The sequence below is a fragment of the Acinonyx jubatus genome, chromosome D3 (assembly GCF_027475565.1).
Source record: "Acinonyx jubatus isolate Ajub_Pintada_27869175 chromosome D3, VMU_Ajub_asm_v1.0, whole genome shotgun sequence".
Lineage (NCBI taxonomy): Eukaryota > Metazoa > Chordata > Mammalia > Carnivora > Felidae > Acinonyx > Acinonyx jubatus.
This window is the reverse complement of record NC_069392.1, coordinates 79,481,272-79,508,734: the sequence shown is the minus strand read 5'-3', so window position 1 is coordinate 79,508,734 and position 27,463 is coordinate 79,481,272. Positions and strand designations below refer to the sequence as shown.

Genomic DNA, 27,463 nt, shown 5'->3' with positions numbered 1-27,463 from the left:
GCTTAGCTCCCTTGATTGTAAGGTCTGTCTCCAGTCTCACCGAGGCTACGGTTGAGAGAAAAACGGCCACTCATGTAATCATGTTATGGAAATATAGACCTCTAAACGAACATGATGCGCTTTGACCCAAAATAGAGATGTCCGAGCATCAAAGGGGGGGGTGGGGGAGATGTGGTAGGGTCCCCTCCCTAAGGAGAGAGGAAAAAAGGGAGAGAAAACTTCAAGATAACCTGGCTGTGCGCCTACGTGACAACATCCCTCATGACCTTGTAAACTGAGACCGCTTAATCAGACTGCATGTTATGTGTGTTACCATTTGCGGGAGACAAAGAAATCGAAAATGTATACAAAAAACTATGCCACGTGACGTTCGGTGCTCAGTTCTTTGGGTATGAACCCAACTGAGCGGTGCCGGCACGAATAAAAGTTTCTTGCTGGAAATTAAAAAGCCTCGGTGTCACGACCATCTGTGCGAGAATCCTGCTACATCACTCGTAGATACCTGCTAGTCTGCTCCTGGTTCAGAATGGAACATCAAAAAGCTAACCGGAGACTCTGCTCGGAAGGGAGCCTGGCCGAAAGGGAGAAAAGTGTGGAATGTAGGGTGATCAATCTGGGCTGTGTCTTTGGGAGATCCGCAATATTACTATCTTTCAATGCCTGGAGAAAACTGTTCTGATCTCCTAGCTGCCAGCTAATGGCCGTGGTATTTCTGGGTCCTACGGAGACCTATCCAATTCAAAATTTAAACTTTTCCTTACTCTTCTCTTTTCATTACGGCAGCCTTGATCTTAGCTGTGTCTGGCGTTCGGCTGTCTACAGGCTGCCATCTGTTTTTCTGTCTCTGGAGAGTCAACTCCCAGTCACCTGCCTTCCTTACTAGGGGGGGAGGGGTGGCATGCTGATGCATGGACCCTGGGAGAGGATCGGAATGCCAAACTGAATCTTCAGCAGACTACCAATCGGTCCACTGGTCTATTTTTGGCTCAAGCTTCCATCCCTAAGGTACCTGGTGCTGCTAATTCTTCAGCCTTTAGAGACATGCTGTGGATACATTAAATTTATTATCAGTCTTCCTGATGGCTCACTTTCTAGGATTCAGGTTTCTTGGTTCTCCTAAGTCAACTACCACCCACAATAAGCAACCTACTTTTTGCCTCCTAAAAGTTACTGCTGTTACATTCTCTTTAATTCCCTTTGTCTTCCTAGCTCACTGCTTTAAATCCACAGCGGTCAAAACTACGATTTTCGTGTGTTATTTTAGAAATATCCTGAGGTTAAACGACTGTGTGTCATCTGAGCCTTTAGCCAGATGGCCCTCAAACTGTGCTGCAAGCAGCCCTCCAGAGATGGTGTCCCCTCGGAGGTGGTGTCAGCTGACTGACTACAGTGTGACTTTAATGGCAGGAAGTTTCAATGTTGCGGAAGAGACATTTTTGTCCTGTTGGAGGCCTCCTGGTGACCAACATATTTTACCCCAGAGTTTTCTCCTCATGCATGACTTGTGCCATGACTCCTTTAATGATGCATAACTGAGTCAAGTGATTTACCTGCTGTGACTTTTCAATATGCTTTTCAAGCTTAAATTGTGGAGTCAACTCTAAATCTTGCATTATTTTATATTTTGCTCTTTCCTCTGTCAGTGCCCAAACCTTTCCTCCTCATCCTCTCCCCACTTCCCTCCCCAAAAGATCCTAGTTCCTGCTGAAATAATGGAGACTGAAGAGTCTGGAAATTTGGGACCTGCAAGCCTGGTGTGATAGAGCTCCAGGTAGGGAAGCGAGCACTGCCCTGCCCGCAGTCAGGAACGCATTCTCTTGTCCCTGGTTTCAGCTGCTAGGCCAGAGGGCCTTCAGACTAAGAACTTTCTAAGCCCACCATGTTGCAGCCCAGATCGTGTTGCTTATTCCTGCCAGTTTAGGAGGTCTGTAGATCATCTTTTCTAACATTCTGGAGCCAAGACCATTGGAAGTTAATGTGCATACCTATCTCCCGGAGATCTTATTAATATTTGGTTTCTGATTAACTAGTCTTCCATGGGGCCTAAGTCTCCACGTTTCTAACAAGTTCCTTGTTGGTGGATCCCATTAGGCCAGATGCTGTTGGTCTGAGGCCACGGTTTGAGTAGCAAGGTTCGGGGTGCTCTTTTCTTCTTTATGACCTGTCTACCACCTCCCCCGCTGGTGGGTGGGGGACACTGTTGGTACCTTGCCCGCCTGCTCATCCTCTAGCTTCTGTCCACTTGCTGATACAGGCTTGCAACGGAACATTCAGAAAATTTCCAGTGGGGGGTAAAGCCATGTCTCCAGTAATGAGAGCTGGAAGTGCCTGTGAGTTTTACATCTCCCATGGGAGGCCCATAGCCAATAGCTGCCGGATGTGAGAATACAGAAGCCCAGCTCCTGTGTCCTGAGTGTTATGTTCTAGAGCTCCCCACGGGATCAGGTGAGTCTGGGACTTCCCCTGAAACTCCACCCTGGTGTGGCTTCTTCTCCTTCCTCATCCTGCCTCCCCTGAGCCCTTCCTGGTTTCCCCTGGAGGTCTCTCCTTAAATAAATCAGCTCTCCAGGAATCCTGGGCTTAAGGTCTCCTTCTGAGAGAATGCAACCTAAAACAGGTGGCCTCCTCCAAGAGAGAGATTAATAAGAGAAAAACCCCACGTTAAGAAACTGTGTGCTGTTCTGTCCCAGCACCCAGCATGCAGGAAATGCTCCATCCATTTTAGTTTGATAAAGTTCATTTATATATCTGGACCCACAAGATGGGAGTCCCTAGCCACTGGCCTGGCCCACATCACAAGGTAAACCAAAGTCAACCTGCACTTACAGGAAATGCCTATCAAGGAAACCTAACCCAGACCAATCACGATGCTGCCATTCAGCTCTAGGTAGCTTAATTTACCCTAGAAAATCCCCTTACAAGGAAATCCCCAGCTTCCTAGCCAATCATGTCCTGTTTCCACATTGCCTCTTCTAATGCTCCATAAAACTCAGTCTTGCCCCCGCTCCAGAATGGCCCCCCACTGCCTGTGATCCATACACTGGTTCCCTTGAATGAAGGACATCAAAGTCTTTCCTCAATTGTTTTAGTGTTGCTTTTGGTAAGCTGAATGATTTGCATGATTGAGTCAACTTTCTCAATAAAGTCGATTTAAAATCTTACATGACTTTCTGATCCTGCGGTCATGGCAGAGCCTGAGCCTCCTCCTACAGGAATACCTGCCCAGACAGGGTTGGCCCATTTACTCCCACACCTCTAAACCTCTCAAACACTACTGGGATCTCCAGCGGTATAGAAGCTTCAGCCACAAATGTCCCCAGATCCCACTCTTTTTACATAGACCGGTACTGAAGACCTTGGTCGTTGGCAGTTCTGCCTCAACCATTTCGCTCCAGCCTTCACGCCCGCTCCAGAAAAGAACCCCAGGATATCTAGTAAGTTGCCACATCAACGCAGAGCTGCTGACCCAGTACTCCTTGATAATATGGCTTTCTAATCATGAGGAAACACAGGAAGATCACTCCACACGCAAACCCATTTCCTGCATGTTTGTCATGGCAGCACATCACGCAGCTGCTGAATCGTGTGGCAACCCCACGGTGCACGTATTCTTGCAACATGTTTGGAATGCAGACCAAGCAAACACGCACGTGGAAGGAAACATCGTCATTCTAAGGACAATGAATCCACATGGAAAGTTTTCAAGCAGATGTTCACAAAATCTTCTATTTTTTATGGTCCCTTCAAGTTACTGCATAGCTTAAGAAATGAAGCAGAAAGTCAACGCGTATCATGGCCCATGTGGACACAATGCGAAAAATACAATTATAGAGGTAGTTGGCCACAGAGACACCCAAACATAAAAAGGCAGAACAAATGGTTTCTCAGGTAACAATCTCCATCTCCGAGGAGAGGTTCGAAGCATTTTATTTTGGCTTACAAAAGAGTGAAATCTGGGCGCCTGGGTGGCTCAGTTCGTTAAGCGTCCAACTTTGGCTCGGGTCACGATCTCGCGGTCTGTGAGTTCGAGCCCGGCATGGAGCTCTCTGCTGTCAGCTCAGAGCCTGCAGCCTGTTTCAGATTCTGTGTCTCCCTCTCTCTCTGCCCCTCCCCTGCTCATGCTCTGTCTCTCACACACACATGCAAATAAATAAACATTAAAAAAAAATTTTTTTTAATGAGTGAAATCAGTGTCAAAGGATGTTTGCCTAAAACACTCTCCCATACACCTGTGTGGCAAGTGATTCTCTCTGTCTTACATTTTGCATTACTGTTCATTCTTGGCTCTTCATGCAGTTTTCTCATTTAATGTTTTTTGGGTTTGGGTGGTGTTTATTTGTTTTTTTGTTTTATTTGTTTTTTTGGTTTTTTTGGTTTTTTTCGGTAGCCTTGGCCCACATTAGTTCATTTCTAATTATTCTTTCACGCTTTTATAATAGACTATGAAACCTCGTTGGTGTGGAAACAAACAAAAAAAAAACCTGACACTGTTCCCTGCTTCCAGTGGGATTCAACACCTTGCATACAAGGACAAACAGATGGCATCCTGAGATCATTAATAACACGCTCAGATCTGGTGATGGTCCCTCAAAGAATAAAACCCTGAATAAACCTGGACCCCCTTAAGAGAACTTTGCCATGTTGACACTTGAAGCCCTGCTCGTGAATAGGACAGGTGTATGAATGTGGTTTCCTCACCATGAGTGGATTCACGTAAATTCAGAAAACGTGGTGAGTTTGCACATTATTTCCTTGGGAAGCTTAAAGCTAACTTTTTCTCTCCCTTTCTGAATGTCTGTGCTCTGGTCATTTCCTGAGGTTCCACCCAGACAAAGCTGACCTGAGTTAAACACTTAACGCCAGGAACATGTGGTTCATGGCGTGCCTTGTGCCGACAGTGCAGAGACCAGAAATAACCAATTCCACCCTTTACTTCCATCTCCTGGGAGAATATTAAAGGGTTTCCAGTTGGGAACCCAGAACATGACCTGGTAAGTCCCTTTGCCACTCTTTTTTTTTAGGTTCATTTATTTTTGGGTGGGCAGAAGGGGCAGAGAGAGAGAGGGGGACAGAGGTTCTGAAGTAGGCTCTGTGCCAACAGGAGAGAGCCTGAGCCCCATGTGGGGCTCGAACTCACTAACAGAACAGTGAGATCATGACCTGAGCAGAAGTCAGATGCTTAACCAACTGAGCCACTCAGGCGCCCCTGCCATGATTTTCCCAGCCCAGTCCCCTCTTCGCCCAAGCTCCCCGCTCTGCTGTCCTTCTTTCAGCCCGGACCTCTCGCTGGACAGCAATTCATTCGGCCCCTGTCCTCACCTCTCTTTTGTCAGCCCTAAAGGACTGTATAGGTTCATTTACCCTCTGGCCTCTTTTCATTTCCTCTTTGTGATATGCATTACTCAGCTTCTCCTGCCTGGAAGTGAATCTGTGAAGCAAGAAAGCTCCCCACCTAACAGAAACAGAGAGAATAGAGGGAAACAGGGGTGGAGGGAAGTTGTGAACACTCATTCATTGACAATTTATTGTTGTAATTAGTATTAAATTTTTGTTGCTTTATTTATTATTTAATTTATGCATTTGATTCAATAAATCAAAAGTTTTTAATCCGATTTACAATGAGGGTTTACATTATCTTTATTGGAGAGTGTTTTATTACTGTCTTAAAACTCAGCCAAGGGCACACACAGCTGTGTGAAGTATCCGCCACTCCCGACTCCCCACCTCACCCCACCCAGCTACTCTCACTCGTTCAAACATGTTGATTCCTTCCTGACTCTCAGTTTCTGCCTCCATATCCCAGTTTTTTTATCATTGCTTTGGGCCTCCGTTGGCTTTGGCAATCCTTAAAGTTCCTTATTTGCTTTTTTGGGTGGGGAGGGGTGTAAAAAGTTGCACATCTGACTTCTAGTGCGTCTTGCTCCTTGTTCTTGCTATAACCATTTCCGGGGCTGAGAACTTCCCCTAACCCTTCAGCACATACCTGGTTCCTTCCCTCCTGCCCCCCAAATTCCAACAGGCAATGGTCTACTTGTCTGTCTTGCCCTCTTGGCCATGATTTTACAGTGTATCATATTTATCTTTGCTTCGAGTAAAGCAAGCATTCGGTGACTGTTGAGTGAATTTAATTCAACTGAGCTATTTTTTGTGGTGCTCAATCAAGCCCCCCCAGCCACCCAAAGCCACCCTCCACATCCTTTGCACCACCATTCCGGCACCTTCTCTGTGAGCCCTCCAGGAACCACTGCTTCCTCCTTCCCACCTCCACCCACAACCCCCTTCCATCAATGCTGGGCTGAAGGACCCACCTCATTTCTGCTTCCCCTACTTTCGTACTTATATACAGACAATATGTTTTTCCAGTGAAAAGAGCACCAGCTTCGATGTAATTAATTACAATAACAATAATACCACAGTGACAAATAACAGTTGTAGAGTAGCTACCGTATGCATTCACTGTACTGAGTGATTTACATGTGATCTAATTTAATTTATACAGTAATCAATGCATTTAGTACTATTGTTACTCTGTTTCAGAGGAGAAAACAAGTTCAAAAGACATTAAGGCTACACAGATAGTAAGGATCAGAGCTGGAACTCTAATACTCTCTGGGCACGAAGTTAAAGGTGTTCAGATGCCTGGATTTGGGTTTCGGGGGGTGGTAGGTGTTAGGAGACACCCCTGAGAGCCCAAGATCAGCAGGGGATGTGCCTCCAAGCCCCAAGAGCATAACACACCATCTAGTTCCACACTGCCCTACTCTGTTGACTACACCACCTTTAGTTAAGTCTCATTAACTCCACTGAAAATCCACCATCAACGCAATGATGAAAGAACAGCGTGATAGCTAAACCCTCAGGCTACAGAGGTAGATAGTGGATTCCAAGCCTGGTTTTGCCACTTACTAGCTGTGTGACTTTGGGCAAGCTACTTAAACTTTGGGGTACCTGGATGGCCCAGACAGTGAAGTAACCGATTCTCGATTTCAGCTCAGGTCATGATCTCATAGTTTGTAGGATCGAGCCCCACACTGGGCTCTGCACTGACAGTGCAGAGTCTGCTTGGGATTCAGTTAGGTCTTGAACCCAGTTGGAATTTATTTTTGTGTATAGTGTAAGAAAGTGGTCCGGTTTCATTCTTTTGCGTGTTACTGTCCAGTTTTCTCAACACCAGTTGTTGAAAAGACTGTGTTTTTCCAATTGGATATTCTTTCCTGTTTTGTTGGACATTAATTGACTTTATATTTGTGGGTTCATTTCAGTTTCATTGATCTATGTGTCTATCTTTGTGCTAGTACCATACTGTTTTGATTGCTATAGCTTTGTAATATACCTTGAAGTCCAGAACTGTGATGCCTCCAGCTTTGCTTTTCTTTTTCAAGGATGCTTTGGCTATTTAGGGTTTTTTTGGTTCCATACAAATTGTGTTATTTGTTCTAGCTCTGTGAAAAATGCTGCTGGTATTTTGATAGGAGTTACATTAAATGTGTAGATTGCTTTGGATAGTATAGACATTTTAACACTATTTATTCTTCTAATCCATGGGCATGGAATGTCTAAAGGAGTTCATGACCACTAAACCATCCCTACAAGAAATATTAAAGGGGCCTCTTAGAGTGGAAAGGAGAAACTGAAAGTGACAGAGACAAGAAAGGATCAGAGAAAATCTCCAAAAACGGTGACAAAACAAGTAACAAAATGGCAATAAATACATATTAATTATTACTCCAAATTACTCTATTAATAATTACTCCAAATGTAAATGGACTAAATGCTCCGGTCAAAAGACATAGGGTGTCAGAATGAATAAAAAATCAAGACCCATCTACATTCTGCCTACAAGAGGCTCATTTTAGACCTAAAGACACCTGAAGATAGAAAGTGTGGGGACAGAATAATATTTATCAGGTAAATGGATGTCGAAAAAAGTTGGAATAGCAATATACATATCAGACAAGCTAGATTTTAAAACAAAAACTGTAAGAGATAAAGAAGGGCACTATATCATAATAAAGGGGACAATCCAACAAGAAGATCTAACAATTGGAAATATTTATGCACCCAAAATGAAAGCACCCAAATATATAAAACAATTAATAACAGACATAAAGAACTAATTGGTAATAATATAATAATAGTAGAGGACTTTAACATCCCACTGACATCAATGGGCAGATTATCTAATAGAAAATCAACAAAGAAACAATGGCTTTGAATGACACACTGGACCAGATGGACTTAACAGACATATACAGAACATTCCATCCTAAAACAACAGAATACACATTCTTTTCAAGTGCACGTGGGACATTCTCTAGAATAGACCAATACTAGGTCACAAATCAGGCCTCAACAAATACAGAAAGATTGAAATCGTACCATGCATCTTTTCTGAACACAACGTTATGAAACCTGAAGTCAACCACAAGAAAATTTGGAAAGATCACAAATACATGAAGGTTGAAAAACATGCTACTAAACAACAAATAGGTCAACCAGGGAATCAAAGAAGACATTTTAAAAATACATGGAAACAAATGAAAATGAAAACACAATGGTCCAAAACCTTTGGGATGCAGCAAAAAGAGTCTTAAGAGAGAAGTATAGAGCAATACAGACCCACCTTAAGAAGCGAGAAAATTTCAATAAAAAGCCTAAGCTTACACCTAACGGAACTAGATGAGGAACAACAAATTAAGCCTAAATCCAGCAGGAGGGAGGAAATAATGAATATTAAAGCAAAAATAAATGATATATAAACTAAAAAATAAAATAAAATAAAACAAAACAAAGCAAAAACCCCAGTAGAACAGATCAATAAAACCAGGAGCTGGTGCTTTGAAAAAGTTAATAAAATTGATAAACTTCTAGCTGGACTTATTAAAAATAAAAGAGAAAGGATGCACACAAAGTCACAAATGAGAAAGGAGAAATAACAATCAACACCACAGAAATACAATTATAAGAGAACATTATGAAAAACTATATGCCAACAAATTGGACAATCTGAAAGAAATGAATAAATCCCCAAAACTATAAACTACCAAAACTGAAACAGGAAGAAATAGAAAACTCGAACAGATCAATAACCAGCAAAAAAATTGAATCACTATTCAAACAACTCCTAACAGACAAGAGTCCAGGGCCAGATGGCTTCAAAGGTGAATTCTACCAAACATTTAAAGAAGAGTTAATACCTATTGTTCCCAAACTATTCTAAAAAACAGAAAAGGAAGAAAAATTTCCAAATTTATTCCACAAGGCCAACATTACTCTGATACAAAAACTAGATGAAGATTCCACTAAAAAATAGAACTACAGGCCAATCTCCCTGATGAACATGGATGTACAACTCTCAATAAAATACTAACAAACTGAATCCAACAATATATTTTAAAAAATCACTCACCACAATGAAGTGGGATTTATTCCTGGGTTGCAAGTGTGGTTCAATTATTTTAAATCAGCAACATGATACACAACATTAATAAAAGAAAGGATAAGAATGATATGATCATTTCAGGAGATGGAGAAAAAGCATTTAACAAAGTAAAACACCCATTCATGATAAAGAAAAAAAAACCAACACCTCAACAAAGTCAGTTTAGGTTTACAGGGAACATACCTCAACATAAAAAGTCATAGATGAAAAGCCCGCAGCTAATATCATCCTCAGTGGGGAAAAACTGAGAGTTTTTCCTCTACAGTCAGGAACAAGACAGGAATGTCCGCTCTCACAACTGTTATTTTTTTTTTACGTTTATTTATTTTTGAGACAGAGAGAGACAAAGCATGAACAGGGGAGGGTCAGAGAGAGAGGGAGACACAGAATCCGAAACAGGCTCCAGGCTCTGAGCTGTCAGCACAGAGCCCGACGCGGGGCTCGAACTCACGGACCGTGAGATTATGACCTGAGTTGAAGTCGGCCCCCAACCAACTGAGCCACCCAGGCGCCCCTCACAACTGTTATTTAACATAGTACTGGAAGTGCTAGCTACAGCGATCAGACAACAAAAAGAAATAAAAGGCATCCAAATCACCAAGGGAGAAGTAAAATTTCACTAGTTACAGATGACATGATACTGTATGTAGAGAACCCAAAGACTCCACCAGAAAATTGGCCGAACTGATACACGAATTCAGGAAAGTTACAGCATACCAAATCAACATACAGAATTCTCATCCATGTCTATACTCCAATAATGAAGCAACAGAAAGAGAAATTAAGGAATTGATCCCATTCACAACTGCACCAAAACCAATAAGATACCTAGAAATAAGACTAACCGAGGTGAAAGACCTGTGCTCTGAAAACTATAAAACAATGGTGAAAGGAATTGAAGATGACACAGAGACATGGAAAGACATTCCATGCTCATGGATTCGAAGAACAAATATTGTTTAAATGCAGCTTATTGTACAGAACATGCCAATAAGTTTGTAAAAAGTATACACTGGAGATCAAGGAGATATGAAATTTTTCTCATTAGTTAGTGCAGAAGTAAGATCCTCACTCATACCCTGCCAATTCCAGCATCTGTCTGTCTCCTTCTATCACCTCCATACTCTGTAACTTACTAGTAGCTGACGTTGGCTCTTGGTAGTTTAAGTGCAACACCTGTCCTCTAGGGGTCAGTCTTGTTCCAGAAAAATAATTCAAACTAGTAAATGCGCTACCTCACTTTGTGGGAAAGTAGCCTTAAGATGTATTGGAGGGTGTGTGTGTGTGTGTGTGTGTGTGTGTTTAGTTTTGCATCAAATAAAAAGACTGGTGTGTTTTAGTATGATAGCCTCCTGCCCTACCATTCTCAAATAAAAAAAAAAAAAAAGCATTCCCCTAGAGTGAATATGGTGACAGTTAACATTTGATGGGAGAACTCTTTAGAGAAGTCTAAGAAGGATATAAACTTAGGAACTCCTGGTTCTATGCAGGTGTTAAACCAGAAGTACTTTGGAAAAAGCAGGCACACGTAGTTATTCAGGTTATTTTCTGCCAGAAGGGAATGTTGGAACAACTTAGTAAAGAACAAGTGTTCATTGAGGGTCAACCATGTATTGGGACAGTGATAGGTACATTATACGTGCCACCATGTTAATCCTTACAACAGTGCTCCAAAGCTGGCACTAGTCTTTCCTATTTTCACTGGAGAAGCAGGGAGCCAGAGAGGCAAAGTAAGTCTCCAAATTCCCATGGCACTGGAGCCTGGCTTCAATCCCTGGTCCTCCTACCTTCAAAACTTAATTGATTACCACTAAAAGATACTACGTTTTAATTTTAACAAATCTTCTCAGGCATTAACCCAAACGTATTGTTCATTAATATAAATTTCTGGTCATAGCTGAAGTTTTTGGCCACAGGGTTTTTAAGGGCTACTGGTATCCCCCTAAAGGGCAAACAGAGCCATCGGATATGTTATTTAATGACTACCAAAGGCAGTGATGACCAGTTGTTTGAATTCGTAGATGACAAGAATCTAAGAGGAAATATGTTCCTCTTCTGTAGGTAAGATAATACATTCAGAATATATCAAATCCAAAAATATAAAATTTAATAGGGATAGATTTTTGAAAAACCTGGCAGAGATTTGCAAGAGCAATATAGAGGGAGGATTTAAGCATTTGAACATGGGGCAATATTTGTGAAGGTGTGGGTCTGCAATTCCCATATCCTATAGGAGATCGCCCCAGACTAGAAAGGGGTTTACCCATGACTCCCAATGAAGCTATTTGGAGGAAGCTATTTGGAGGAAAAGGGGTAATTCAGAGCAAATATTCTCTATGACTTCCCTCCTACATAGATACCCAGGACAAGTGATGGAATTTGGAACCAACTGAGACCCTGATCAACCAACTGAGACCCACATCAACACAGAGGGCCTATCAATAAAGGCATCCAGGATCCTAGAATGCTTCTTTCTTAGTTCTTCATGAAGCCAAGATGATGTCAAATTGCCAGTTCACTTAGTTAATCAGCTCCATATACTTTATACAGTGTAGGATCATAATGCTCAGGGAATCTGGTCATAGTATCTAACTCTTCCCAGGTCAATCTACAGATAGCATGTTCTAGTCAAGAAAAGCCCCTTATTGGATCAGCCTAGCCTCTAAAATCCTCATTCCTGAGTTGAGGGTTTTGCCCTCAATGATCTTAATCTCTTTATTCCTTTTTTTTTTTTTTTTTTGAATCCTCAAACTTGGCAGGATTTCCATTCCTTCTCTGAGGCAAAGATAGTATTGCGGTCAACTAGAAAATTAAGAACAGTAGGGGTTGTTAGCAATGTCTGGAGACATTTTTGACTGTCACAACTTGGGAGGAAGTGGTGCGATTCGATTATGTAGAGGCGACGGATGCTACTAAATCTATGTAGCTCTCAATGTGCAGGACAGTCAACCACAACAAAAATTCACCTGGCAGAAAATGCCATTAATGTTGAGGGTGAAAAAACCGGAGGTAGAACGGGCAACCCTTGATGGAGAACCATTTGAGAAACTACAGAAGCAGCAAAGAAAAACACTAGGGGTCAGTAAGAACTCATGAAATGTCACTTCCTAAGTAACGTTCAGCCTGTTAACAAGAGTTTCAAACTGATTCTAAAACATTTTTGTATGTATTGTAGGAAGTAAGTAAATATATTGATGTTTCTGAGAAGCAGGTCTTTCACTGTGGGAGAGCAATTTGCAAATAAAACATGGAGCAGGGTGAAGACAAACCCTGCAGGGCTGGATTTGACACATGGCTACCAGTGTAAATACACATTATGATATGACATGATACGATACGCTATTAATTATATTTGTTATTACATTTGTTATATATCATATCACTTCATGGTACTTTTCTCTCTCTGCCTACCAAAATGTCTTAGAAATGAAGATACCCATAAAGCAAGGAGCATTTCTGGCACCCAAATCTTGTTTTCGAAATACCATTCTCTAATAAAAGGAACTAGAGCTTCTCAAAGAATTGGCTGATTTGGGAAATTAGACAGGGAAAGTACAGAGTAGTCCTGGGATACCTTGTAGGACCAAGGAGTAAGGAAGTGCTCCAAACATGATGAAAACATGTTGCAATAACTTGGGATCTGCCTTGAGGGGGCTTCAAGTGGCCAGATTTAGGGCAGTTTGTGCCTGATAAAGAAGAACAAGCTAATGTATATAATATCTAAACTAATTTAAATGTGGTACAAATTAATGAAAGAGAGACAACATTATCATAAGGAAAGTAGCTCCTTTTAAAAAATATTTGTTGGTGTGCCTGGGTGGCTCAGTCAGTTAAACATCTGACTTTGGCTCAGATCATGATCTCACGGTTCATGGGTTCGAGTCCTGCATCCATTGGGTGAGCTCTAGCCCTGCTTCAGGTAAACACAAGCCCTGCTTGGAGTAAGCCCCACTTTCTCTCTCTCTCTCTCTCTTTCTCTTTCTGCCACCTTGCTCATTTGTGCACTCTCTCGAAAAAAAAAATTTTTTTTGTAGAATAGTCATAGGGGTAGAGGGAGGGCTCTTTTCTAGAAAATTATATATATTTCAATCAGGAAAAATAAGATATTGTACAAGTTATAGTCCATAGCTTTCATGGTTCTTTGTTTAGAAACATTTCCTAAATAGAACACTTGTTAAATTATATTTCTCAAATTTTATTCTCCATATGGAAGTATATGGTTTTCTGCTCTGAAATTTTAATTACTCCCATAAAATTATTTACAGGTGTTTACTCCTGATCCTTTGGCCTAGATGTCTTGGTCTAAGATAGAGCCAGGTGAAGCTTATTTTAAGTGTTCAACTTAATGATTTATTCATCATTTTGACAGATTTTCTCCCTTCATTCCTTGTTCTCAATTTTTCAATGTCAAGATCAAGGAGATTAATTCATAAGACATTTCATTTCAAATTTTATCTTTAATCTCATGCCAAATTTTTCTTAAAACAGCAGTACCTATCTGCTAGAACAGAGTTGCACAGGGAACAGCCCTCAGGCATTCTAGAAGGAGAGCTGTGTGAGGGAGCTGAGGTTTTCTTGTGCAATGGAGTCTCCTTGTTGCTATGTTGAAGGTGGAAGGAGAAATCTTTGGGTGGCGCCATGTTCCCTAATGTTCAAGCTACAGGTGGTGGCTGGCTTATTGACTCAACTTCATGAATATTCTCAATTCATGTATAGATCTAAGTATAGCTTTCCAAGGTGAAGCATAGAAGATATAAATTTTGATGAAGAGAAATGAAATATTTTCATCAAGTATGAAGTAAGGAATTCCTCTGAACCCATTGTTTATGCTATCATGGAGCTCCATGGTCACTTTTGCCTGTCTGTGTATATTCCACACACATTCCAGACTCTTTTGAAACAGACCTTCTTTAGTTGATGTAAAGGCATTTTTCTTCAATCCATCCTATCTACCAGAAACAATTGTTAGTTTTTTCAAAGCACTTATTTTCAAAAATAAATGCTTATTAAAAGTAATTCTAAATAATATTTAGGTTTCTAATTTTAAAAAACTAGTAATTGATTTATGGATGTATTCTTTTTTCTTTTACACAGATATTTTCTCCTCTTAATGGGTACATGATTTTCTGTTTTATTTTGACTTGTCCTCATGAGGCAGCTGGGATTCACATAATTCTATTTACAATTGCCATCTTTGGATGTTAAGAAATTTAGTGTACCCATGGGTGGTAGTTTCTGTATATGATTCTTGGTGTGTCCTGTATGCAACATGCTTATCTATTTATATCTCTTTCCAGGAAATAGAAATTGCGATCTAATTTTTAAAACAAATTTAAGTTTATTTTTGAGAGAGATAGCGACAGCCAAGTGGGGGAGGGGCAGAGAGAGAAGGAGACAGAGAATCTCAAGCAGACTCTGCCCTGTCAGCACGGATCCCGATGTGGGGATTGAACTCACAAAACTGTGAGATCATGACCTGAGTGGAAACCAAGAGCCAGACGCTTAACTGACTGAGCCATCCACGCTCCCCGCGATCTAATTTTGACTGCATTGTGTTTCCTTCTATCAAATGGATGTTATCCTGTTTAAAATAAAATATATCAATCAAAGGTGTCAAACTACTTCTATATTCAGTAATGATTTTATGATTAAAGTTAAGCTCTCACACATGATAGTGGAAAGAAAAACGTCTTATTCTCATATTATGTTTGACATCAATTAGTATCAGTTTGGGGAGAGAGTTAAGCTATAAGGGAATTAGTAATACTCTAGTAAACCCAGAAAAAATTTACTTCCCCAAAAGAAAAAACAGAAAGAAACATGCTGACAGAATAAAAATGGAAGAGCAGAAAATGGCGAAGAATCTCATGAGACGAAGAGTATGGAAATGTGTGTGTGTGAGGGTTGCAATGACGTAGTTTGGAGGGAGAAGGCAGAGGAATTTGAGGTATAAAATAATGAGTGTACAGAAAAGACACAATTACAGCCCCCCATTATCCAATCAATATCGAAATGCAAGTCTAGTGAAAAAAGTCAAAATGGTTTGAATTTGAAGAGAAAAAAACATCAATGAACCAGGACACCTGGTCAGGTAAGTGATGATATAAGCCAATGTAGAATTTAGAAAGTATAATCAATGGAACCATTTGTGGACAAATCCACGCATTCAGCAAATTCATTTATGAGAGAGATACTAAAATGATTTAGATGTCTCTTCTTTTTCTCACAAACACTTTTTCATGAGCAGAACCAAAGTCACCATATTAAAAAAATGGTCAGTTAAGCTTCTTGATTCCATTTGTTGGGAGAGGAAGGGTTGGCATTCCATAACCAGAGGGCTCCCTCAGCAGAACTGGCTGCTACACCCTCCAGAAGCATATCCCTGGCAAGAAAAGGGAGGGGGAACTGATTGTCTTGTTTCCATTAGAGATACAATGGCTTAATACTCAGCCTCTGTACATTCTGTTTGAACTAAAGATTAGGCTCCTAGAATGTTAGAATGTTATGTTCATAGAAAACAGTTCACAAAACTATGTGAGTCCCTCTTTCCCCCAATTACATTTTTTCTTTTCTTTTTCCTTTTCTTCTCATCTTTTTTTTTCTTCTCTTCTTTCTTTTCTCTTCTCTTTTCTTTCTTTCCCCTGCATAACTGATTAGGGGTGAGGATATGAAAGTTGAAAAGGAAGAAAACCCCGCAGCATTAAAATGAAAAAACCTCATAGTTAAAATGTTCCAACATACTGTATGCTTTTCTCCCCACCTTTTATTTTTTACTTCCTTGGCTTCTCTGGCATTAATTGTCTTCTTGTACCTCTTTGGCTGCCTCCAACAGCACTTCATATGGAAACTATGAGGACTCAAAGGTCAGCTGAGACAATGGAAGCTATTTACAATAAACTCTGGCAATGTGTTATTAGCGTGAACCAACCCACATGGGTTGTGCAAAGTGACTCACTGGAAAACACTCTACGCAACAGTAAACTTTTAATAGCGCAGCATCACCAATATTTCCTCAGTGGTTATATGTTGCAGAATTTTATTCAGTCCTGTGAAAATATAATTGCTATATCCAACCTAAAGCAATTAAAATCTAAATTGTGAGGTAGTGGAGATTGGGAAACAATCTCATTACAATGAATCCACATCACTGGAATGACTCACCTGATTCAAAGTTACCCATCAAATGAGTTAAGGGAAGTGGTTAATATTAGATTTATTATATCAGCAAGTTTAAAGGTAAATGGCAAAATGAAAAAAATAATGTTCTGTCATAAACAAAGGGATTGAACTAGTTGTGAGTTGGAATGTGTCCTCAACTCACTTAAAAAGAGAGATACAATTCGAATTTTAAAAATCTGAGAAAAGTGCTCAAAACTGTTTCTCTGAATCATTCCCACCAGACAAAACTAGAAATTCAGAATGACTGCAAAATGACATCACTAGGGTAAGTAAGGAATTGGCATTAGATAATCAAGCCTGCAGACAACATGGAGAAGGAATAAGCAGAGAGAGAAGTAGGAGACACAAGAAAGAAAGCATGACCCAAAGAGCATTCTTTGGGGCCCTTGTGCAGGGCCCCAGATAGCTGTGCATTTTGGCAGCCTGTAATTTTTTTTTTTATTATTTACAATAGAATTATTTATTTATTTATTTTTTTTTTTTTTTAATTTAAATCCAGGTTAGTTAACATATAGTGTAATAATGATTTCAGGAGTAATTTAGTGGTTCATCACTTACATATAATACCCAGTGTTCATCCCAAGTGCCCTCCTTAATGCCCATCGTCCATTTAGCCCATCCCCCTACCCATCACCCCGCCAGCAATCCTCAGTTTGTTCTCTGGATTTATGGTTTGCCTTCCTCTCTGTTTTAGTCTTATTTTTCCATCCCTTCCCCTATGTTCATCTGTTTTGGTTCTTAAATTCCACATATGAGTAAAATCATATGATACTTGTCTTTCTCTAACTGACTTATTATTGCTTAGCATAACATATTCTAGTTCCATCCACGCTGTTGCAAATGGCAAGATTTCATTCTTTTTGATTGCCTAGTAGTATTCCATTCTGTACAGTATATATTCTACATATACCACATCTTCTTAATCCACTTATTAGTCAATGGACGTTTGGGCTCTTTCCATAATTTGGCTATTGTTGATAGTGCTGGTATAAACATTGGGGTGTGTGTGCCCCTTCAAATCAGCACTTTTGTATCCTTTGGATAAATACCTACTAGTGCAATTGCTGGGTCAGAGGGTAGTTCTGTTTTTAATTTTTTGAGGAACCTCCAAACTGTTTTCCGGAGTGGCTGCACCAGTTTGCATTCCCACCAGCAGTGCAAAAGTGTTCCCATTTCTCTGCATTCTCCCCAACATCTGTTGTTGTTCAACACCCGAGTTGTTCATTTTAGCCATTCTGACAGGTGTGAGGTGGTATCTCATTGTGGTTTTGATTTGTATTTCCCTGATGAGGAGTGATGTTGAGCATCTTTTCATATGTCTGTTAGCCATCTGGATGTCTTCTTTGGAAAAGTGTCTGTTCATGTCTTTTGCCCACTTCTTGACTGGATTATTTGTTTATTAGGTGTTGAGTTTAAAGCTAACAGTTTATCAAGCCCTTCCTTTTGAATCTCCCAGCAGCCTAGTGAAGGAGGCCAACTTGGAATGTGCATTCTGCACAGGAAGGAGACTGAACTCTGAGAGGCAGAAGCCTTCCCCCCAAGCCCGTCAGCTTCTAGGTGCACAGAATCAGGATTTCAACTGAGATCTCCCGACACCAAATCCAGGGCTCTTTCCATCCCATTCTGGAGAGGGACTTGTGACAATGGGCCCCTAAATGCCAGAAGAAAGAAGAGCGTGATGAAGAGGAAGTGAGAGGTAAGAACTGGAGTTACACACAGAAAAAAAGAATGCACACAAAATAAAGCACACTTGCCCATGAAATGATTTCAAGTATGAAACTTCTCTGGAAGCTTGCAAATCTTCCATAAATGTTATTTCTAAACTGTGCCCATTCCTGCATGAAGGAAAGGAGGAATACGACTCCTTTTTTTTTCCTTTCTGCTTCACTTTGTGCCACAGAGGCCCCGGTTCTGAGTCCCACAACACAAAGCAGTAAATAGGGCAGGGTTTATCATGGTCAAGGGCTGAGGTCTTGTATCAAACTCTCTGGGTCTGAAAATCCAGTCTGTCACTTTTCACTTGTGTGTTAAATTACTAAGCCTAAGCCTCAGTTTCCCATCTGTAAAATGCAGAAAATATGGCTCAGTCGTTTAAGTGTCTGACTTCGACTTGATCTCATGGTTTGTGAATTGGAGTCCTGCATCAGGCTCTCTGCTGTCAGCACAGAGCCTGCTTCGGATCCTCTGTCCCCCTCTGTCTCTGTCTCTCTCTCTCTCTCTCAAAAATAAATAAACATGTAAAAACATTTTAAGTGGAGAAAATAATTCCTTCCTCTCAGAGTTTCGCTCTGTGCCGGGTACGTACCCATGCCCAGCGAAGGTTAGCTCCTCACTGATAGCATAGTTCAGCTGCAGGTGAGGGAAACAAGTTTTGAAGAACTACCTTGGTAATATAATCACACTGAACAACATTGTTTCTTTGAAAAAAGGCATTCTGAGTTTTAGCAACCTATAAACGAGGTTCTGAGTAAGTTGAAGGCTGTCAAAGAAAAGAAATGGTGTCGATCATAATTTTTTAATAAGTACAACTATTGGTGGGGCACCTGGCTGGCTTAGTCGGTTAAGCAACAGACTTCGGCTCAGGTCATAATCTCACGACATGTGAATTCAAGCCCCACGTTGGGCTCTGTGCTGACAGCTCAGAACCTGGAGCCTGCTTCGGATTCTGTGTCTCTGTCTCTCTGCCCCTCCCTTACTTGTGCTCTCTCTCTTTCTCTCTCTCTCTCAAAAATGAATAAATAAACTTAAAAAAAATAAGTACAATTAACGGCATGCTGGAATTTGTTTAATCAGTGTAAGCCAAACCAAGGAAGAATGGGTTGGGTATTCTACATGAGATAGCTGAAAGAAAAACATTGCTAAGAAGTATGGTTTATCTGTTTCAGTTGCAACTATGTTAAATGCTTTCTTCCAGTTCGTATAATCCAGCTAATTTAAAGAATCAGTTATTTGAGTATAAATTCATTATCCCTTCCTTAAGCGGTGGAGAGTCTGCCAAAGAAGAGAATCATCTTAGTTTCCTTGTGTAAGACTAAGGGGAGGAAAGGCCAGTCCACCTTGAACATTTCAGGATTTTCCCCTTTGCTTGTTTGGCTGGTAAATGTTCACTCTGAACCACCCTCAGTGACCTCTAGCACGACCTTATCGATGATCTTGGAGGCCACAGGGCCTCCTCCTGCAATTATGCCAGACAAGTTAGCCCCTGAGGAGGTCAAAGACATCAGTCATTCCCAAAGCCGCCCATGTGCAAGTTACACCCTCGTGGCACCCGTCAAGTCTGAGCTGGGGCAGAGGCAGACCACAGCAGTCTCTTTCACGGTCACTGAAACTATTAAGTGTTTCTGTTTCTCCTCAGTGATTTCCGTGGTAACCTATGGGAAAGAATGCAGGAAGCAAAATGTGAAAAATTGTGTTTAGACAAAAACTGCACCCAAATGTGAAGCATTGTAAGGGCTGGATGTGGGGCTCTGAATAGGCAAGGCTACGTTCCCTAGCCATTTTGGAAAGCAGGTTCTATAAGAACAAGTAGAAGTGCAGCCGTGTGCACGAGCTGCAACTGAAGGCTCTGGAACCTATGCCTAGACACAGCGTCCAGGACTCGCTTGGGGAAAAAAAAAAAAAACACAACTAAATCATCATAGGGAATTCCTACTTTCTTCCTTTTGTGATCACTCTATAACGAGCACAACATGTATTATAATTGTACACTTTCTGTAAGTGCCTACCGTTTTCCCTCGTCCACATTCAGAGACATCTTTGGAAGCCGAGATCTTCCAGTGTTGACAACATCAATTCGAATTCTCGACTGACCAACTTACGTTCCTACCTCAACTCAAACCAACATTCTCATTAGTCAGGCATCCATAGAGACTGAATTTAAATCACAGTAACATCGGTAAAGGATTAGCATCAAATAATCTGAAATTTGAAAAAGACCGTCAAGGACTGCTTCCCACAGCATTAGTGACACCAATCAGCGCCCACTGGAGAAGCCCTTGTGTTGGTGGTCCGCCCCTTCAGAAAACAGCCAGGCTCCATGGTGGCACAGCTCAGCCCTCAAGAAAGGCCCTTCCCATTTGGACCATAAACCTTCTTCCTTGTAATTCCCACCTATTGGTTTTGGTTTTCCCTTGGGAGCCGCACATTATCCATTCCTTCTTCCAGAGAGGCAGGAGATATTGTGACACAATGAACACACTCCCGAACAAAGTGCCCCTTTCTTCATTCATTCTTAACAGAGCACCTTCTCTGGCTTGTCCTCATTCCAGTTGTCCTTACTAGGAGGAGCCTAAGTGTTCCATGACTCATCTAGACTATGTTGGGGATGGAGTCTATCAGGAAGTAGGCAGACCAGACACTAAACAATGCAATCTCAAGCAGAAAAAAAAAATTTTGTTCTGCAACTCACATTCATTTAAGAAACCAGGGCTGACTGTCCATATCCACAAAGATGCATCAATGTTAGGTACCATAACAGGAAAAAATTGTTTGACTATAAAGACCAACTAATTCCACCCCCATTCCCTCTTTAAGATCATTTTATCCAACTGTGATTGTGCCTCCGAATCTGCTTCCATCTCAGAGCTCTTAACATTATTCTAAAATGTTCCAATGTTACGACCCAGGTCAAGGATACTGAAGTACACCACAAAGCATTGTCAATGTAATTGTGCACATTATATTAGATGGATGCCATTTCACTGACCTTTCATAAGATTATCAAATTGAAGAGCTCAGAGGAACCATAGGAATAATTTACTGGACTGTCTTCATGGTGTGAATGAAGGTTTGGAGAGGTTAAATGACCATCTCACAGCCCGATAGTGAGTTTGTGGCAAAACTATAGTCAGATTCCAATGTTGCCACCTATAAATTCAGCATTTGTTTTATTTTCAATCCATGAGTTAATCTGCATTCTGGCTTCTACTAAGTTATTTTTGAAATCCAAAATTTCATGTTTCAATTTAGATAATTGTTCAATGCGGTCTAAATATTCCTATTAAGTGAGCATAGAAAAAGAAGAGATTTGGTAAATAAATTATGATTTTAATCCATTTAGACCACACATGGTAGAAATCATATGTAAATAGAGGCAGAACTATACAAAATGCAAGTATGCAGGACTAGGACCAACTAAAAAACGATATACATTTGTCATATTTGAGGCATATTTTGAAGTAAAATGAACAAATTATTATAGGATGTTATTTCAATGGCAAAGGACATTTATCTTTCTTTTCAGCCTCTGAGGGTGTACTTTATACCATAACTACATAATTAGGATAATCTGACAGAAGAATTAATGCCATCAGTAATTAGTGTCAGATATCTTGGGTTCCAAGATACCAATTCCTTTTTTATTACCGATATCAAAATTTCATTAGTGTTGTCGCTTTTAATCATAAACTATGTAAAATGTATTCTTTTTATGCTTCAACCAGGCTCATCTGAAACGTGACTGAACATGTCACAAATTAACATTTGAAAATTAGAAGCCTAAACCCTTGTGTATGAAATAAACTCATATATAAAATATATTGTACGTTCTCCATATAGCAATATCTATCTCAATATATACATTATCTTTTGTTTATTTTCCTACAGTTTTGATAATACAAACAATGCTAGAATAAATTAAACGAAGGAAGGAAGGAAGGAAAGGCTTCTCTACCTTCCTTCTGCAAACATGCTTTGTTTTAACTCAGAGGCATGGATGGGCTCCTTCTGCCAATAGTCCACTTGCCATGTGGACTTGACTGGACATGCTGATTTCTGACAGAAGTGTTTGAATGTGTAAATGGACCCCTGTTTCTTGTTCACACTAGGGTGAAATTAGAAAACACTTGAAAACAGGGGCCATATCATCCCCACTTAAGTATCAGCTGAGGTTAGACGAGAGGGTCTTGGGTTTGCATTGGACATGCAATTTCAGAAAAACAAACAAACAAAAAGATTCAGAGACTACTCGTTCCACCATTTGGATAAATTGAATTTTTTGCCTTTCACTGACTCTGACAATGAGACCATGGTCAGAGAGCAGGTGCCACAGCGTGTCACAATCACCCCATGGGTGTGCGGGACAATGGCGCAGTCCATGCCCTGGTCGGAGCTTGCCCTGTCTCTGCCACAAGATGGCCCCGAGCACACATTCATACAGACATAACTAATTTTAGTATAGTTGGCATCAGAAAAAAATGTGTTTGCTATATTTTGTAATAAATAAGAATTCTGGGCAATGAAGTTGGGTCTTAGTAGCCCACCATAGGTAACAGTGGTCTAGAAGGTCACATCTTCTAGAAAGTTATAGACCCCCTTACATTACATTGTTCCTGTAGAAATTACCAATAAGAAAAAGGCATTTAACAATAAATCTCATAAAGATAAGCCATCTTTAGTTACCTTCTCAAAAAATAGTATATTTACATATTTTGAGCACTGACTATGGTCCAGGCACTTCTACTGTCAGGGTAGCTTTTGGATTCCATTATGAAGTCAGTCTGACACTAATCTCCCCTCTGTACTTATTGTTCAAGGAAGGGAATAACCTTTCTTCTTGAAGACTAATTGTCTCTTTCTCAACTTTTTTGACAGTGTACATTTCATCATCTTGTTTGTCCAAACCTCAATGTGATCATTTTAAAACAGCATGTGCAGGAGTTTCACTATCTAGATCTATATTCTAGACTGAAAGGGCATGTGAAATAAATACCCTGTTTTATTGCCTTAAACTTTTAGCCCTCCTCCTCGTGGACTAAACATGAACTTCCATTAAAAAAAAAAAATGAAAAGAGAAGTAGGAACTATGCGTACCTTTGTGTTTAAGGAATTTGCAGTTCTTGTTAATTCATTCAAGTGAAGCATCTACAGTGGGAAGCAAAGAATTATTTACAAAGGCTGTTCAAATGCTGCTGCAACAGACCAGATGGTGATATAGGAAATCAATTTCTTGCCATAAATGTTAAGCTGTTTACATTTTTATGAACTTTCTTTTCTTCATCACCTCTTTCTTTTATCTGTTTCTTAGTCTTGTTCCTCATGGGGGAAAAGAGGTATTATTTCAAAGAGGAAAGGTGAGTTTGGAAAACAAAACCTTTCATGTACTCTGAAACAGGAGTGAATGTTACTGTGTTAGAGATGTGTTGTAGGCACTTACGTGTGTGTGTGTGTGTGTGTGTGTACCTTTATAATCCCTGTGATAGAATGTAGGATGAAGATTTTTTAAAAAGTTTTAGGAAAGTGTTTAAAAATCATTTCGGCCTTATTCATTTGTGTTGTCACTTAACTGTGTTCATCCCTACATTCCCAGTTGTGAAACATAGTAGGAATCCCATAAGTATTTGCTGAGTGAAGAATGAAACGATTGTGTGAATTAATGAAGGGATCTTAACATCATTTGCGGGCAGTTAACATCATTGGTTACTCACCAAGCAGGCAAAGATGATGATTAAATTAATACAATAGGTAATTATTGTCAAATTATTTTCACAAACTGTATCTGATTTGATGATCACAGTATCCCTTGGAGATTCCAGTAGCTTGTATCATTTTCCCCACAAAGGTAAGTTTCTTACAGTCCTACTGACTAACCCAAGGTGCAATTGTAGTTTCCTAAGACCTTTATCAGAAGACAGCTGAAATAAAACATTGGAATGCTCTTCATATATTTAAAAGGTTAGTAGAAATGTGATAAAGAGGCAGTTGATATAGGACAAATATTTCAACTTTCTTAAAATACACACGGAAGAGGATATAATTTTTGTGCATGTCTCTAAGACAGGAAAATGAGCCAGTAAAGGACCAATGGTAACGGAGAGGTCGACTTTAGCTGAAGGAAGGAAGAACTTTCTACAATGTGGAATTTTCTGGATGTTTGTTAAAAAGCTACCTCACACTACTAAGCTCTGCCTTGTTGGAGGACTTCAAAGAAAAGAGCCACCTCTTGCCTGCTGGCTTCCAGATGGAAGCGTAGAGTGGAGAGTAGGGGCTGAATGACTCCTGGTTCTGAGCTTGCCTGTCAGTGTCCGACATCATAGGACATACTATTGCATAACTCATGGACTCTGCGTGAATGGCGCCCCCTGGTGTAGCTTCAGTGCCCAGCATCCTCCGACTCCTCAAAAGAAAGCACGATTGTTGAACCTGGAACTCTTGAGCGTCCGTCTCTGTCTTTGAATGTTGTAAGAGAGAATCATTAAGAGGATGAAAATATGAGGGATCTTCCTCCATTCTGTATGTGAAGCAGCAAGAAAAAAATGTGAATTCTTTAGTTCTCTGCTAACTTGGGCTGCTTGGCAGAAGAGGCAATGAATTATTTCTGCTCCAGACTCTGCCTGACTTGCGCCCTCAGCACAGCGGGCCAGGCCGTCTCCGGTTGCAAAACTTGAAGCAAGAACAAGGGCAGATGAAGCCGCCAGCGAGCAGGCTATCCTTCATGTTGAAGGAGGGGTGACAGGAAGAGCTGACTCTGCACATACTCATCCCATGACGACTTGTGAAGAGCCCTCAGCATCCTCAGGCACAACTATTTCTCCCTGTCCACAAACAAGTATTGAGTGAACATCTATGGTGGGTAAGACAATTGGGACCTAGTCTTCCAATGCACAGAAACAGAACAAAATTGAACACGAGAGCTTTTACAGGTAATTTTCTTGAGTTGAAAGTGCATTAAATTCAGAATTTGACTCCAGCTTTTCAAATCCATTTCCACTTGAAATCCTGACTGGGGAGAAGCTTTGTTAATCATTTGAGGTAATCATTCCCTCTGTGATAAGCAGAGAGGTGATTAAGGCATGTTGACCGAGGCCTACTAAGAAATGTTTCTTCCAGTCACCCCAAACTATTGGTTGAATTAAGGCGCTCGTGATGGCTCTGAAAATTTCATGGCATAGATTATAAATCCTTGAAAATATTCTTTATGTGAACCTCAACAGGAAGGGCCTGTTGGGTGGGTGGGGGTGGAGGTGGGGACTCTCGGCTCTGTAATGGCTCAGGCTTACCTGGCTCAGTGTGCCCGTTTGGCCTCAGCTGCGTTCCCTTACCCCTGGCCCCTCAGAACAGAGTTGTGGAAAACCTTACCTTCTGAACCCTTTTTGAAAGAGCCAATTTGGTAGATAACCTGAAATGAAGGTGGACATGTTTACAGAGTGGGGCAGCTATGAAATCTCCTGACAAGTGCTTGGTATACTCCCATGATTTTCTTCTAGACATGGCTGAACGTGCCTTTGTGACATAACCTCTTCCATCTGCCATGCATCATGGCCTTCGGCCCCAAAGAGCACTGCAGCCAGGATGGAGAGGAGACTCAAGGGAGAAAAGAAGACGATCGCATGGTGAGGTCATAGCTCATCTTGTTAAAGACATCAAAGCAGAAGGGGGGGCCCAGGTGGCTCAGTCGGTTAAGTGTCCAACTCTCAATTTCAGCTCAGGTCATGATCTCACAGTTCGTGAGTTCGAGCCCTGCATCGGGTTCTGCACTGGTGGCACGGAGCCTGCTGGAATTCTCTGTGTGTGTGTGTCCGTCCCCTGCTCTCTCTCACACACACTCTCTCTCTCAAGATAAATAAATAAACCTTGAAAAAAAAAAGACATCAAAGCAGCACTGATCATTCCTTCACCTGAGTTCTGGAATACAAGTGCACACACAACGAAAATGCACATGCAACCGGCACTATTTAGCAGTTTATTTCACGTTAGGCAAAGAGTTACTTCTCCCTCGTGAAATCAAAATGCTCTAAGAGGGGCTTTATGGAAGCAAAAAGAACACAGATTTGGAAAAAATGCCTTTCCAGCTCTGCCACGATCGAGCCTCATGACCCTAGGAGGCCCTGGTCTCTCCTTTCTCTCTGGCAGTGGCTAAGCGGCCACTTTCTCGCAGGATTCTTGTGAGGATTAAATTATGTAATAGCTGTAAAGCAGCCAGGACTGTGCCTGCAGATAGTGGGTGGTCAGTTATGTCAGTGACTATTGTCATTATTGTTGTTGCCCTTAGTTTAGTGTAGTTCATTTGGTGAGGGTAATGACAAACAGGACAAGGTTATAGCTTTGATCCCAGCAGACACATGACCTCACTGAGTGTTTCAAAAGTGCACAAAAGGGACTGACGAGAGGGTAAGGACACACCACCAAACACCCATTTGCCTCACTGGAAAAACATCTCAAAGTGCACACCTCCCACCGTGGGATTTCAGCTCAGGTCCTGATCCCAGGGTCGTGGGATCAAGCCCCACGTTGGGCTCTGTGGTGAGTGTGGAGCCTGCTTAGGATTCTGTCTCTTTCTCATTCTCTCTCTCTCTCTCTCTGTCTCTTTGACCCTCTCCCTTGCTCGTGTGCTCTAAAATAAAAAAATAATAATAAAATTTGTTTTTTCAATCCTCAAATATTTGAGAAAGACGGAGCTCCCTGCTCTAGGCTGTCGGGCTGGAAGACCTTACCTTGACTTGACGCTTTCATGTGGCCACTCACAACCACAGCAGGGCTTCAAAGCTCTGAATCTCTCCAAGGGAGTTATGCAAAGTCAAGTAAATGGAGCACTCTTAGATGAAGGACAGTCTGTCATTCCTTCTTCATTCACTAAATTCTCCCTTCCCCTGGGCAATGTCTAGAGAAATGAGGTTAAAGAACAATGGGGAGGCTTAGGAGTTTTGCTTCTATTGGTGCTTGGTGGAATCAGATAATGGGACTCCACGTACTGTGTGGGGCTATGCTGGAGAACCACTTGGAGTCTGGGCCCCCTGGGATCAGTGTTGGGACAAGGATGAATGAAGACCTGAGGGTGCAAAATTTTAGGAAGCACTCACTTTACTGTGTTGACCCTCTGCTTGTGTGGCCCTGTCCCTGGCAGTG

The 27,463-nt window shown here is 41.0% G+C and overlaps 1 long non-coding RNA gene across 2 annotated transcripts; it reads left to right on the top strand.

Annotated features, from left to right (window-relative positions):
• Positions 1 to 4,389: 4,389 nt before the first annotated feature.
• LOC113602297 (uncharacterized) lies at positions 4,390 to 26,433 on the top strand. 2 transcript variants are annotated; one of them, XR_008291587.1, is made up of 6 exons: positions 4,390 to 4,731; positions 4,819 to 4,991; positions 18,078 to 18,317; positions 23,646 to 23,691; positions 24,395 to 25,260; positions 25,825 to 26,433. It is a non-coding gene; the product is annotated as an uncharacterized LOC113602297 (long non-coding RNA). The 2 variants fall into 2 exon arrangements; XR_003423714.2 differs by having other exon boundaries at positions 4,390 to 4,991.
• The last annotated feature ends 1,030 nt before the right edge of the window (positions 26,434 to 27,463 follow it).